The sequence below is a fragment of the Leiobunum rupestre genome, chromosome 3 (genome assembly GCF_980474605.1).
Source record: "Leiobunum rupestre chromosome 3, qqLeiRupe1.1.hap1, whole genome shotgun sequence".
Lineage (NCBI taxonomy): Eukaryota > Metazoa > Arthropoda > Arachnida > Opiliones > Sclerosomatidae > Leiobunum > Leiobunum rupestre.
In genome coordinates, this window is record NC_143386.1 from 69,088,543 (window position 1) to 69,102,454 (window position 13,912).

A 13,912-nucleotide genomic window follows, 5' to 3' on the forward strand; every position below is an offset into this window, starting at 1 on the left:
TCACTGCGAATTATGGTATCACACTTTCTGTATCAATCAGAAAGACAAAATCCAAAGTATCGACGATTACACGTGTGCGATTTGTACTAACCCCAATTCTTTACTTGCTACCATAGGAGTCATGCAGAGAAAGCAGGAGTCCTGGTGCACTCTGGTCCACCAGATCCAGAGTGAACCAATAGTCCATGCCGGGAACAACCCGGAAGGAAAGTCCGAGATCGCGTCCGAGAGAGGAAGGAGCCTGGTGGCAAGACCACCCCTCAGATGGTCCTCCCAACGTAGGACACAATCCGAAGCCCAGGGACAAGAGATAAAACGTCGACCTAGTAAACCGAGATCCGACCCCAAACCCACGTCGAAACCAGATATGCCGCCCATAGGCCGGGGTAGAGAATGGGCCCAGGAAATATCCAGACCCAGAATCACCCGGGAAGAAAGCGCCGGAGCAGATTTCCACGTCCTCCTCATACTACTGGAAGCGAAGGAAAGCCACGAGTCACCCAGACCTCCCGAGAACCTGTCACCACCTGTACCACTTATAGACAACCCAACAGATGGCCGAGACTCACGAGGGAGGTGTGACGATTACACGGACGCCCAACATAAGGGTCCCACCTACAAACCGGGGGACCACAGATAAAAACAGTTTTTTTGATCAGTAAAGGCCTTTTCACACGAGCCAACTTTTCAAATCAAAATGCTGAGTCAGCAAAAATGGATCAGTGATCCATTTTTTACTCGCGTACTTTTTGGTGGATCAACTCATCGAACTTTTATTCACACGAACCAACTAGTTGACTCAACTCAAGTTGACTCATCTAGTTGGGTCAAAAAGTTGGCTCGTGTGAAAAGGCCTTTAGATGAACAGTACTTTTCTTTTTGTGTTAGTATTCCTCCAAGGGAGAGGACTTGTGTATATAAGGGGTTTGAATGAGAAGTCGAAAGTCAGGTTATATATTTTGTGTTATAGTTCGGGACGAACTGTTTAAAAGGGGGGGGGGGAGATGTTAGGAACCTGACAGATGTTAGGAACCTGACAGATGTTAGGAACCTGACAGATGTTAGGAACCTGACAGATGTTAGGAACCTGACAGATGTTAGGAACCTGACAGATGTTAGGAACCTGACAGATGTTAGGAACCTGACAGATGTTAGGAACCTGACAGATGTTAGGAACCTGACAGATGTTAGGAACCTGACAGATGTTAGGAACCTGACAGATGTTAGGAACCTGACAGATGTTAGGAACCTGACAGATGTTAGGAACCTGACAGATGTTAGGAACCTGACAGATGTTAGGAACCTGACAGATGTTAGGAACCTGACAGATGTTAGGAACCTGACAGATGTTAGGAACCTGACAGATGTTAGGAACCTGACAGATGTTAGGAACCTGACAGATGTTAGGAACCTGACAGATGTTAGGAACCTGACAGATGTTAGGAACCTGACAGATGTTAGGAACCTGACAGATGTTAGGAACCTGACAGATGTTAGGAACCTGACAGATGTTAGGAACCTGACAGATGTTAGGAACCTGACAGATGTTAGGAACCTGACAGATGTTAGGAACCTGACAGATGTTAGGAACCTGACAGATGTTAGGAACCTGACAGATGTTAGGAACCTGACAGATGTTAGGAACCTGACAGATGTTAGGAACCTGACAGATGTTAGGAACCTGACAGATGTTAGGAACCTGACAGATGTTAGGAACCTGACAGATGTTAGGAACCTGACAGATGTTAGGAACCTGACAGATGTTAGGAACCTGACAGATGTTAGGAACCTGACAGATGTTAGGAACCTGACAGATGTTAGGAACCTGACAGATGTTAGGAACCTGACAGATGTTAGGAACCTGACAGATGTTAGGAACCTGACAGATGTTAGGAACCTGACAGATGTTAGGAACCTGGCAGATGTTAGGAACCTGACAGATGTTAGGAACCTGACAGATGTTAGGAACCTGACAGATGTTAGGAACCTGGCAGATGTTAGGAACCTGGCAGATGTTAGGAACCTGGCAGATGTTAGGAACCTGGCAGATGTTAGGAACCTGGCAGATGTTAGGAACCTGACAGATGTTAGGAACCTGACAGATGTTAGGAACCTGGCAGATGTTAGGAACCTGGCAGATGTTAGGAACCTGGCAGATGTTAGGAACCTGACAGATGTTAGGAACCTGACAGATGTTAGGAACCTGACAGATGTTAGGAACCTGGCAGATGTTAGGAACCTGGCAGATGTTAGGAACCTGACAGATGTTAGGAACCTGACAGATGTTAGGAACCTGACAGATGTTAGGAACCTGACAGATGTTAGGAACCTGACAGATGTTAGGAACCTGACAGATGTTAGGAACCTGACAGATGTTAGGAACCTGACAGATGTTAGGAACCTGACAGATGTTAGGAACCTGACAGATGTTAGGAACCTGACAGATGTTAGGAACCTGACAGATGTTAGGAACCTGACAGATGTTAGGAACCTGACAGATGTTAGGAACCTGACAGATGTTAGGAACCTGACAGATGTTAGGAACCTGACAGATGTTAGGAACCTGACAGATGTTAGGAACCTGACAGATGTTAGGAACCTGACAGATGTTAGGAACCTGACAGATGTTAGGAACCTGACAGATGTTAGGAACCTGACAGATGTTAGGAACCTGACAGATGTTAGGAACCTGACAGATGTTAGGAACCTGACAGATGTTAGGAACCTGACAGATGTTAGGAACCTGACAGATGTTAGGAACCTGACAGATGTTAGGAACCTGACAGATGTTAGGAACCTGACAGATGTTAGGAACCTGACAGATGTTAGGAACCTGACAGATGTTAGGAACCTGACAGATGTTAGGAACCTGACAGATGTTAGGAACCTGACAGATGTTAGGAACCTGACAGATGTTAGGAACCTGACAGATGTTAGGAACCTGACAGATGTTAGGAACCTGACAGATGTTAGGAACCTGACAGATGTTAGGAACCTGACAGATGTTAGGAACCTGACAGATGTTAGGAACCTGACAGATGTTAGGAACCTGACAGATGTTAGGAACCTGACAGATGTTAGGAACCTGACAGATGTTAGGAACCTGACAGATGTTAGGAACCTGACAGATGTTAGGAACCTGACAGATGTTAGGAACCTGACAGATGTTAGGAACCTGACAGATGTTAGGAACCTGACAGATGTTAGGAACCTGACAGATGTTAGGAACCTGACAGATGTTAGGAACCTGACAGATGTTAGGAACCTGACAGATGTTAGGAACCTGACAGATGTTAGGAACCTGACAGATGTTAGGAACCTGACAGATGTTAGGAACCTGACAGATGTTAGGAACCTGACAGATGTTAGGAACCTGACAGATGTTAGGAACCTGACAGATGTTAGGAACCTGACAGATGTTAGGAACCTGACAGATGTTAGGAACCTGACAGATGTTAGGAACCTGAGTATTGTAGGGGATACGAGCTGCTTAAGAGTAAAGCAGACGATAGTGTTATTTGTCCTTTTCGCCAAGCGGGCCGAGGGGAACCAGATGGTAGCGCCATCTACTAACAAGGAGGCGCGTTGTAAATATTTGTTTTACTAATCACGCTACGGGAGGCATCCCGATGAAGGTTAAAGATAAGATAAAGATTAGATAAGCAAGGGATATAAAGAGAGTTCCCTGGGCGGTAAGCAGAGTAGTTTTTGGGACGACTGAGTCAAGTAGATCAGAGAAAACGGTGGGCGAGGGCAGCGGGCCCAAGTCGAAGTTGTACAAACGCGAGAAGTGTGTGCAGAGTCGTGTCCCTCAAGAAAGGACTGTGCAGTGCGGTATTGTGAATACAAAGACTGTGTTCTCTAAAGTAATTGTGCGCGGAAGGACAAGAAGTCCAGCCAGAAGTTGGCGGTAATTGTATCGAAACTTTTGTTATTTCTTTGCATTATTTGGTATTATTGTTATTAAGTGTATATTGGATAAGAGCTGCTTATATCAGGCCCACATTAGATGATTATTTTTGCGACGCCGTTGAACTCTTAATCTCGACCCCGTAGATTCAGATATTTGAAACCTCTAGCCGCATGGTAGTTCCCCCCAACCATTTTGTTCAAGAGAAACCAGCAGTTCTCCCCATAATTTAGTAAGTACTTTTCCTCTCCGAAATCTGTGTCACCCAGTACCAGATCCCTTAATTAGTTAGTATCAATCTGTGTCACCCAGTACCAGATCCCTTAATTGTATTATCAAAGCGGTGTCTTCCAGAACCAGTCCTCCCGTAAACTTAGTTGAACCCTTGGCCCCTCTAGAACAGTAAGCTAGCTTCCCAGTTGTATTTCTTAAAAGTGTATTGTATTAGATTACGTTGAACTGTTGAGTTACAATAAACTCCATTATCATTTCATTGGTTGTGTTTCCTCAATTCATTTACACTTGGTACCAAAACGGCAACTCGGGCAATTCGAGCCTCAAATAAATGTGATGTACACGACGCCAAAGAAAGCCTAAAAACTCTCTTTGCATTTATTGGCGTGGGATGCTCTATTAAAGCCTTAAACTTAAATCCACTCGTTCTTAATTGTACCCGATTTCGGCCACAAAAACGGAAGCGTCGTTATACCTTGTCCAAATTTCATTGCGGTTTTGTTGTTGCGCGTTCTTTTGGTTCTCTTTTACGCAATATTTCTTATATTTAGTAATATCTTGTTGTTAAATCTATTTCGTCATCAGTCCCACCTTATCCAACACGTAGAAAACTCTCGAAATATGTCGTAATTTTCGAGGTAAAAATTAGTGGCTAGTAACAATTGTAAGGTTTTTTAAGGAATTCGTCATACAATTGATGGACGTAAATATTCCAAACCCTTGCTCATAGATTTTAATTCACCAAGGCGGGGGGAAGATGGCGACAAAATGCGAGTCGTGGCCTTATCGTGGAGCGAATTAAATCTGAGAGAGGGGGGTTACATACAGGGGAAAGAAAAAAATAAAAAAGAGGGGGAGATTCGAATTCAGAATGGAAACCCTTTGTCGTTAATCAATCACAAAATCTTTATTTAACACTCAAATTTATAAATAACACTAAAATACAAAAACAAATGAACAAAATTGCGGGGGGAACTGAGGGGATAATCTAACTTCGCTTCTAGTGATGGTTAGGCCATCTCTACTATGGTTCTTTTAGCTTTTTCCAATATACGAGGGGAATTTAAACATTAAAAATACACTCTTTGACCTTAAATTTGTTAATGAAACTATCTCTTACTATTTTCTATGGGATCAGTTCCGGTATCCCTACTCTCAGGCATCTTGGTTTCAAAGGATGGAGGGGGCAGAAACAAATATACACTTATACTAAATAATAAACACTACAATTAAATTACTAAAATTAGAGATTCGACAATTAAGCAATGGCAATATTAACTCAAAATAAAACAAAACAAAAATGGCTACAACGAGGGTACAATGCGAACGGAAATATATAGTCCGAACTGTATAGATACACGAAGCGAAATAAACTCTCAACCTCGAGGGGGCTTGCTTTAAACCTTTTTCTCGAACAATAGCGCGGGGTTAAACTTTCTTTCTAAAACTTTTTCTCTACTTTCACTGGCTACTTCGTATTTCGACCCTGGGTACTCTACAATGGGGGGTAGGGGGGGGTTATGATGGAAATTCTACTCATCATTCTATTTCGGTGTCCTCCGCTACGTTGTCGTCTCTCCGTTTACGGGTTTTCTCTTTCCTCGGTTTACGTAAGATGCCCGACACACGCACTTCACAGAACGGGACGTCTTTGGGGATTGCTTGTTTACGCGTTTCTTTATTCACACTTTTCTTTAATTCTCTTTATTTACTCGTCTACGGTTTGGCGGCCGGATTGCGGGTTTCTTCCTATATTATTTTACTTCACAAGCTGACGGGGGCGTAGGTACTTCGGGTTTCGGTCTGAAATGTCCGGCTAGGCTAGGGAATCGGTCTCGGTCATCTGGTTTTCTTCCCTCGGTACGTCTAGATTTTGGGTGATCAACAGGTGATTCGAGGATGCTGAGGGCATAACGCTTCCCGGATTCATTACTGATCGGCTTATACTCTTCCGGTCGGAATGTCCTGGCTGTGGGTCATCTAGGCAATCATGGAGGGTTGTTCCGATCATGTGGTTTGCATTGAGGGTTAATTAATATTTAAGCGCGACTTCATCGCACATTATTTTATATTTATTTCGACATGGTTTCTCCGGATAATGCAGGTGGACTTCCTTCCTGGTAAAAGTTGAGTTCTGTCGAGTTCTGTCGAGTTCTGCCAAAAGCAGAGTTCTCTCCAGTTCTCTACCGTCCTGTCAAGCTTTCTAAACTTCTGTCCAGAATTCTCAACTTCTCTCTTTTTGGGGCTCTGTCTCTTGGTTTTGTTCGGATTATTGGGGGGCGGGGTTGAAACAAAAAGCAACTGGTGACCTCCCATTTTACCTAGGTCATTGGTGTATTTAAGACTCGTGTCTAGTCATGCGGTGGTGACGTTGTCCGATTTACGAAAGTTCGCTTGGGATTGCGGGGGGGGGGGGGAAATGCCAGAGAGTCTCGAGGTTCCCGATTTTCTGTCTCCAAGCGGAAACGTCCGGGCGCCCTCTTGACCCTATGGCGGCAACCTTGGAAAACGTCCGCTTTTCTTGGGATCTTGCTACCTGATAGTTAATATGAAGCTTGTGGACTTGAAATGACTTCATGGGATCGCTGTAAGCTGAGGGAGCTTTACTGGTTTAGTTCGGAAAGTTTTAGGGAAATCTGGGCTGGGAAAGTTTGCTGAATGTATTGCACCATGGTCTCGTGACCGAGATAAAAACACTTTAATTAGCGAGGGATTAATTTTAGCGTTGCCGAAGGCAGGGATTTAGTTTATAATTTATATTGAGAGAATGGTTTAATTAATTATCTTAGTTTTATATTTTATCGTGGGGTTTGATCGAGTTCTATAAGGCTTATAAACAATAATTAATTTGTATGTATGGTTCAAAAGTTATTTAAGTTTTTAGTTTATCATTAAATTAAATTTATATTTAACACGGGGATTAGTTTCATTAAATAGAGCTCGGAATTCTAAGATATTTGACGTATGGGGCTTTACGAATACTTAACAAAAACTGTAAATTTAGAGGGTCAAGAGTGCGGGGAAAACGTAATAACAAAAGTAAATAAAACACAGAAAAAGTAAAAAAAAATAAGTATACGGGGAAAATGAACCTGAAGGGTTACACAATTTTATATTTATCACATCTTTCTAAATAATAAATTGCGGTTAAAACTTTTGGCATTACTGTAATCCTTGACAAATAATAAACCTAAACAAATAAACAAAAACCAAAAGTACCTATTGTGAAAAATAACCGGTAAAGATTTACCTTCTTAAACTTAATATCCCACAATGCAAAATTTCAGCGAAATAAAGTTGAAAGGAAATTTAGAAATCCACTGATCGAGATGTGGTCAAAGCTTGGCGTTCGCAAGAAAACGTTTGTTGTCCGGCGCCCGCCTCGCCGACCTTGCCCGATTTTCCCAAAATATTTTATCTGGGCACGGCCAACTTCGATCTCTCGCGCTACAGCGGCCATCTCATTTGTTGACGTTTCTGTGTTAACCTATGAGCAAAAGATGTGTATGACATGAGCGCCCCTAGCGGATTATTACTTTTATAATAGTTTTTACATTGAAGCCAATATAATAACCGAGCATGGCGCTGAACTCCTACACCTTATAGTACAGTTTATAGGGGGAAAATCCTTGGTCGCGGAATTTCGACGAATGTGTTGGCCGCTGTAGCGCTAACAGCGAGTGATCTGGGTCAAGCAGCATTGGCAAGTCCCGAAAATCAAATTACTAGGCCGAGGAAATTATCGTACAACCTTAAAAATTATCGCGCCTTAACCTAAAAATTATCGCGCCTTAGCGTGTAGTCGGGTTTAGTACTTTTTTAGACATACCTCGATTTTTAATATCGTAAAAGCTTAAAATAAAATTCGATCTATTGAAATAAACAAACTTGCACGAAACAAGAAATAAATCAAGAAATATTTATTTGTTACTTTTGAAATATCTTGGCCGTGGAAATATCCACTGTGTGAACCAAAAATCTCACTTGATTTAAATATCACTTTTAAAATTATTACAGACAAAGTTGGCCGTGACCGGACTGAACAGAACCAGGAAATTTCGCGTAGCGAGGGCTCAGCGGCTTTTGGGGGGTAAACAGTCCCAATGGCTGGATTGATGAGCGTGTTTCCGCTAAATCCGAAAATTATAGTACAATTTTAGTACACCTTAGCGGAATTGTCGAAAATTGCGTACTAATAGTACGCTGTTAAAACTATAGTACGCCACGAAAACTAGCTTGAAATTATCGACATTTGCGAAAATTATAGTACGTCTGGAAACGCTGGGGTCAGGAAGTCTCTACTACTCTCCCCGGGGTTATCGTGTATTAAAAGTCATCGGACATCGTGCGAGATATTTCTGCCTCTCTCTTGAGCTTAGGAGAAAAACCCCAAAAGAGAGATTTTCATACCACAACAATCGAGGTATACCAAGAAAGACATAGAAAAATACTGATTATGGACAAAAACCTATAAAGGAATTTTTTCGAACCACGGAATAGAAGAAATATGTATAATACCTTCAATGGTACTTCGAAAAACCTTCTGGTACTTTTAAATACCAACGAAATACCTTTATTTTTCACAGTGTAGGAGTTTAACTATAAACCATTATGGTGTTTTCAACTTTATAGTAAAGGTTTCCTGCCAGTATATTAAAGGCTTACTTTTAAATCAGTATAGTGCTTTCAACAGCACAGTAAGGGTTACCCAATATTGTAAGAATAGGTTAGCTACCGACCATTATGCTGATTTAAATAGCACAATAATGGTTTATTTCAAATATAATAAGAGTTTAACTATAAACCATTATGGTGTTTTCAACTTTATAGTAAAGGTTTCTTGTCAGTATATTAAAGGCTTACTTCAAAACCAGTATAGGGCTTTCAGCAGCACACTATAAGGGTAACCCAAAAATGGAAGAATAGTTTAGCTTCCCACCATTATGCTGACTCAAATAGCACAATAATGGTTTATTTTAAATATAAAAAGAGTTTACCTATAAACCATTATGGTGTTTTCAACAGTATAATAAAGGCTTCCTGCTAGTATATTAAAGGCTTAATTTTAAACCAATAGTGCTTTCAGCAGCACACTAAAGGCTACCCAATAATGGAAGAATTTTAACTATATTTATGGTTTAGAACCAGTACAGCAGGTAATCTATTTATGATTTAAAGTTGGTTAAATTATTTACAAACCATTATACATCCATAATTTTCGCCATTAATGGTATACAATTTCCATTTAAACCAATTATATGCCATATTTAAACCTGTTAAAAAAGTTAAAGGTCGGAATGGGCGCAAGAAACTCAAGTGAGGAAAACGAACCGGGCGACGTTTTAAAACAAATAACGGCGTGACCACGCGACATTTAAAAAAAAATAGATATAAAAAATGGGTAAGGGAAGTTAAGAGGTGCAAGTCGGAACCAGCGGGGAGTCTAGCATCCTCTCTTTGGGTATCCGTAATGGAGGATGGGACTGAAAGGGGGAAAACCAAACATGGTCGCGCTCAGGAAAATACCGCCGAGACCAGCCGGAAAAATAGATAAGAGAAGCAAAGAGATGATTACTATTTGGAATTAGGCGCGTTTAGTTGGAAATCAGGCCCTGAACATTGAGTTGAAATTTCAAAGTCTAGAGCTAACCATTCTCACGTTTTTAGGAACATGACAACGGATTGCCATGGCGGTGCAGAGAGGCAATGCGGCCTCAGTATTAAACGCTTTCCCTCCGGACGCTTCACTCGGTGATTGTTTGTTCAACCTAACGCACCTTGCACCTACCCAATGTATTCCAATTCAGTGGTCCACTTTTCTCGCAGTTTTTGCATTTCTCGACACTGGTGGTCTGCAGACATTGAGGCGGCCCTTCGACCACTTCGACCTTAGAACTGAGGATGGCCTAATCTTTTACGTTCTACCTAAGGTACTGGCCGCAATAGGGTAGAAATATTGAGCAATAAATTGGTTCTTCTGAAATGTATTTTACACTTTATTCCAAGACGAGTGAAACTACATTGTTAAAGGGAATATAACCTCAGGTTTTAGGTGTGGAACACCAAACTTCGACCATTTCCCGCTCCCTCCTATGACTTTAGATATTTTTGCCGCTGTTTAGTTACTTCCCGCCCAAATTGCTTACATGAAAAAGCATAAAAACATAAAAAACGTCTTGAGGTTATATTCCCTTTAAGTTCTAAATGTGAACGAGAATTAATCGATTGAAAACTCAAAAATAAATTTAATTATACATCCTACATTAGCAAACAATATACTAGGTTAGTATTGTTATTGCACAATTCGTATATTTATATTCACATGTTTAACTATACATACTTAGTCAACAATATTATAGATTTATGTTTACACTAAATACCAATATTAGGGTGTTTCAAAAAAAATGCAAATATCGAAATGTTTTGGTGCACATTGATTTTCTTGTTCATTTTGGTGGGAAAATGACCCAGGAAATATTTTACGTAAATTCATCAATATTTAGGACTGCCTCAACGAGCTAAAGTTTTACCATTATAAACGAACACATTTATAAGCAAAAAATAATTATGTCACTCAAATACTTAAACTGAACGAAATATTTAATATGTATTACTTACTTAAGTTTACACAGGGTTTATTATAGTAATAAGTACCGGTACACAATAAAATAATTGGCAGAAATCCCCACAAAACCAGGTCCTAACTTTAGATTTTCAGCAGTTATGACTTGGTTTAGTGGGGCTTTCTGGCAAATATTTTATTGTGTACCGGTACTTATTTCAATCATAAAACTTGTAAAAACTTAAATAAGTAATAAATATTAAATTTTTCGTTCAAGTAAAGTATTTGAGTGACATAACTGATTTTTGCTTATAAATGGGTTAGTTCATAGTGGTAAAACTTTACCTCGTTGAGGCAGTCCTAAATATTAATGAATTTACTTAAAATTTTTCGTGGGTCATGTTCTCATCAAATTGAACAAGAAAATCCATGTGCACCAAAACATTTCGATATGTGCATTTTTTTTAACCACCCTAACCAATATGAAGGTGAAAGGGAGGACTCGTTCGAAGGAATAGCCGAACGAACATCCTCTTCCGAAAATCAATTCAATTTCAATAATATCGTTAACGTCGTAGACAGAATGACCAGTTCCCATCGCCCTTATCCGGAACTGGCGCTAAGACTTAGGCTCTGTTATGGTATTGAGAACTTGATAATATTAATGTTATATGCTCCATTATAATAAATTTTACACTCTAATAGCACCGTCCAAAACAGTCTAAATGTAATGGTTGAAATGATAGCAAGCTTAAGGTTAGACGACGGAACACACGACGTTTTCGATTGTAGTCAAAACTCGTGTTTGATGGTGCCCAACTTTAACCATACAAAAATAAGATAATAAAACAGCAGCCTACAGTATAAGCACTGCTAAAAATCTTCTTATCAACGGTTAATAAACAGTTTTTTTAACATTCCGAAAAGTGAATTCACTACAAAAAATACCTCAGCTAACCGTAAGGTTTTATATCCCCCTTTTCCCCAAAAAAATAAGAGGTGTTTGTACTTCGACTAACCAGTGGGTGGTCGTCCGCCTCATCCTCAGCTCGACGGTGACCGTTGTTCACTATTTTTTAGGGTCATCTCTCCATATAGGCTAATATATAAAACGCTGAAACCAGACATTTCAACTTTGTGGGAAGCCTGCTAGACTCAACGTATTAGAATTGGGAAAACATATTGAAGTCTTTAAATAATTGTAAACGCCTTAAAATAAGTTATTACATTATAATCATTATTAACAGAGGCGTTCCTTAGGGGATGTGGGAGGCTCCCCCCAAAGTTTTGGATCATCAGTAAACTGAGGTATAACCGCTACTCTCCTCCCAATTTGACCACTGATTACATTTGTAGACAATAAAACACTACACTGTTAAAAATAAAGGTTTATAAAACGACCAAAATTGGACTTTTAATTTATTTCAAACCAGTTGGTTACTGAAAACGGTCTAATCAATTATTTTAGACCCATTTTACTCTTTCATGTTTAATAGAAAACCTTTTGGGGTATTGAAAGGGAACGAGCCCTAAGAATAAACCTTTTCCAGTCCTCGTGGTAAAGGTATAAAAATGTTATGTTCTAACATTTACACCTTTTGAATACCCATTTAATTCCCTTAAACGAAGAAAAAAATTATATGGACCAATTTCGAGACTAGTATTTGAATACAACGTTATTTCTTTTTTAATATTTTCTTTAAAATAACATAATGCGAAGAAATTCCAATCACCAGGAATATTTAACTAAGGTTAAGTCTTTAAAAATTTTATAACAGATTTAAATATAGGGGATATTGATTATGGCGTCAAACTATGATAACCCAAATATCGGCACTAAAGAATTCTTGCTACGTGTATATCAAAAACTGAAAGTATTAATTGATACTTTACGTGATCAACTCCCTTCGTTCAACGACTTTTTTCCCCTAGCGAAAACCAGCTCTTAATCTGGCCATGTTAATGGTTAATCTATTGAGTCGTATTGAATAATAATAATAATAATAAAAAAGTATTAAATAAGGGCCTATAAAGGACTGACAATAAAGTTAAAAAGGATTAACTTCTTACTGTTTATGAAGTAAAATGGATAAAAGAGTGTAAAATAAGTACTTAAACACTCCACGAAAGGACTGAATTTGGGGAGCAGAAGGTTTAAATATGTTCTATGACAAAACCCTGAATGGTCTTAAATATTTTAAAATGTTTTAAGCACTTTAGAGGTCTAAAATAAGACCTTTATTTTTAACAGTGTAGTCTAACAAAAATTTGGTTTCTTAAAGGGTCATATGACGTAAACTAGCATTTACTAGCGAGAGAAAAATGTTTGCAGCAATCGAGTCCCCGACATTTCGATGAACCTGTTACCTACGAGGGGTTGGTCACGCCGCGAACTCGGTGTACACTGTCGTACCTCTGACTGTGCTAATAAGAGTTCGTGAACTCTTAAAAATCCGTACCTTTAACAGTACTAAGTACTCGAACTCGGTGTACAAGTCATCCGAGAGTGTCTAACCCCTCGGTTACCTACGGGGGTAAAATTCAATCTGGAAGGGGTTTCGCGGTTCAATATCTCGACGGACAATGTCGGACTTCCTGGGCCCATAGGCAGATAAGGAGTCTGGGCCCCCTTTTCACGCACTGCATTTACTCTTATCCCTGGAACTAGGCTGTATTGAGCACTCGCTCCCTTGATCACTCAAATTAGAAACGTCTGAGCGTTCATTTTGGAATACGCTCACAATTTTTGCATACCTCTGCTTTTGAGGCAGTTCAAGCTAGCCTTGCAGCAAACAGGATTCGAGAAATGTTGGCCTCGGCAGTTCAGGTTCATATAAAGGCTACCTTGACACACCGTGCGGAGAGAGTATAGATCTATTTTACTACTCAGAGGTATCATAAACTTATGATTTTAATTACTGTTAATGTGAAATATGTTTCGTAATTAAACTTTTATTCGCAGTGTTGAGGATCCACACTTTTAATCAAATGCTTAACATCGCTGAGATGGCAGTGGCGTGAGGTGTTTTTCAAAATGCCTTGGACCATGTTTTCTGCTCATTGCAGAAGTACAATTTTTACAGCACATACATGTATTTGCAATTAAAACGTTTTATTCTTTTGACACTTTGGTTGGCTGAAGAATGAGATGCATAACTATTTGATATTTTTCCCAAAGTATATGTTATTCGAAGAATGTAATAGGG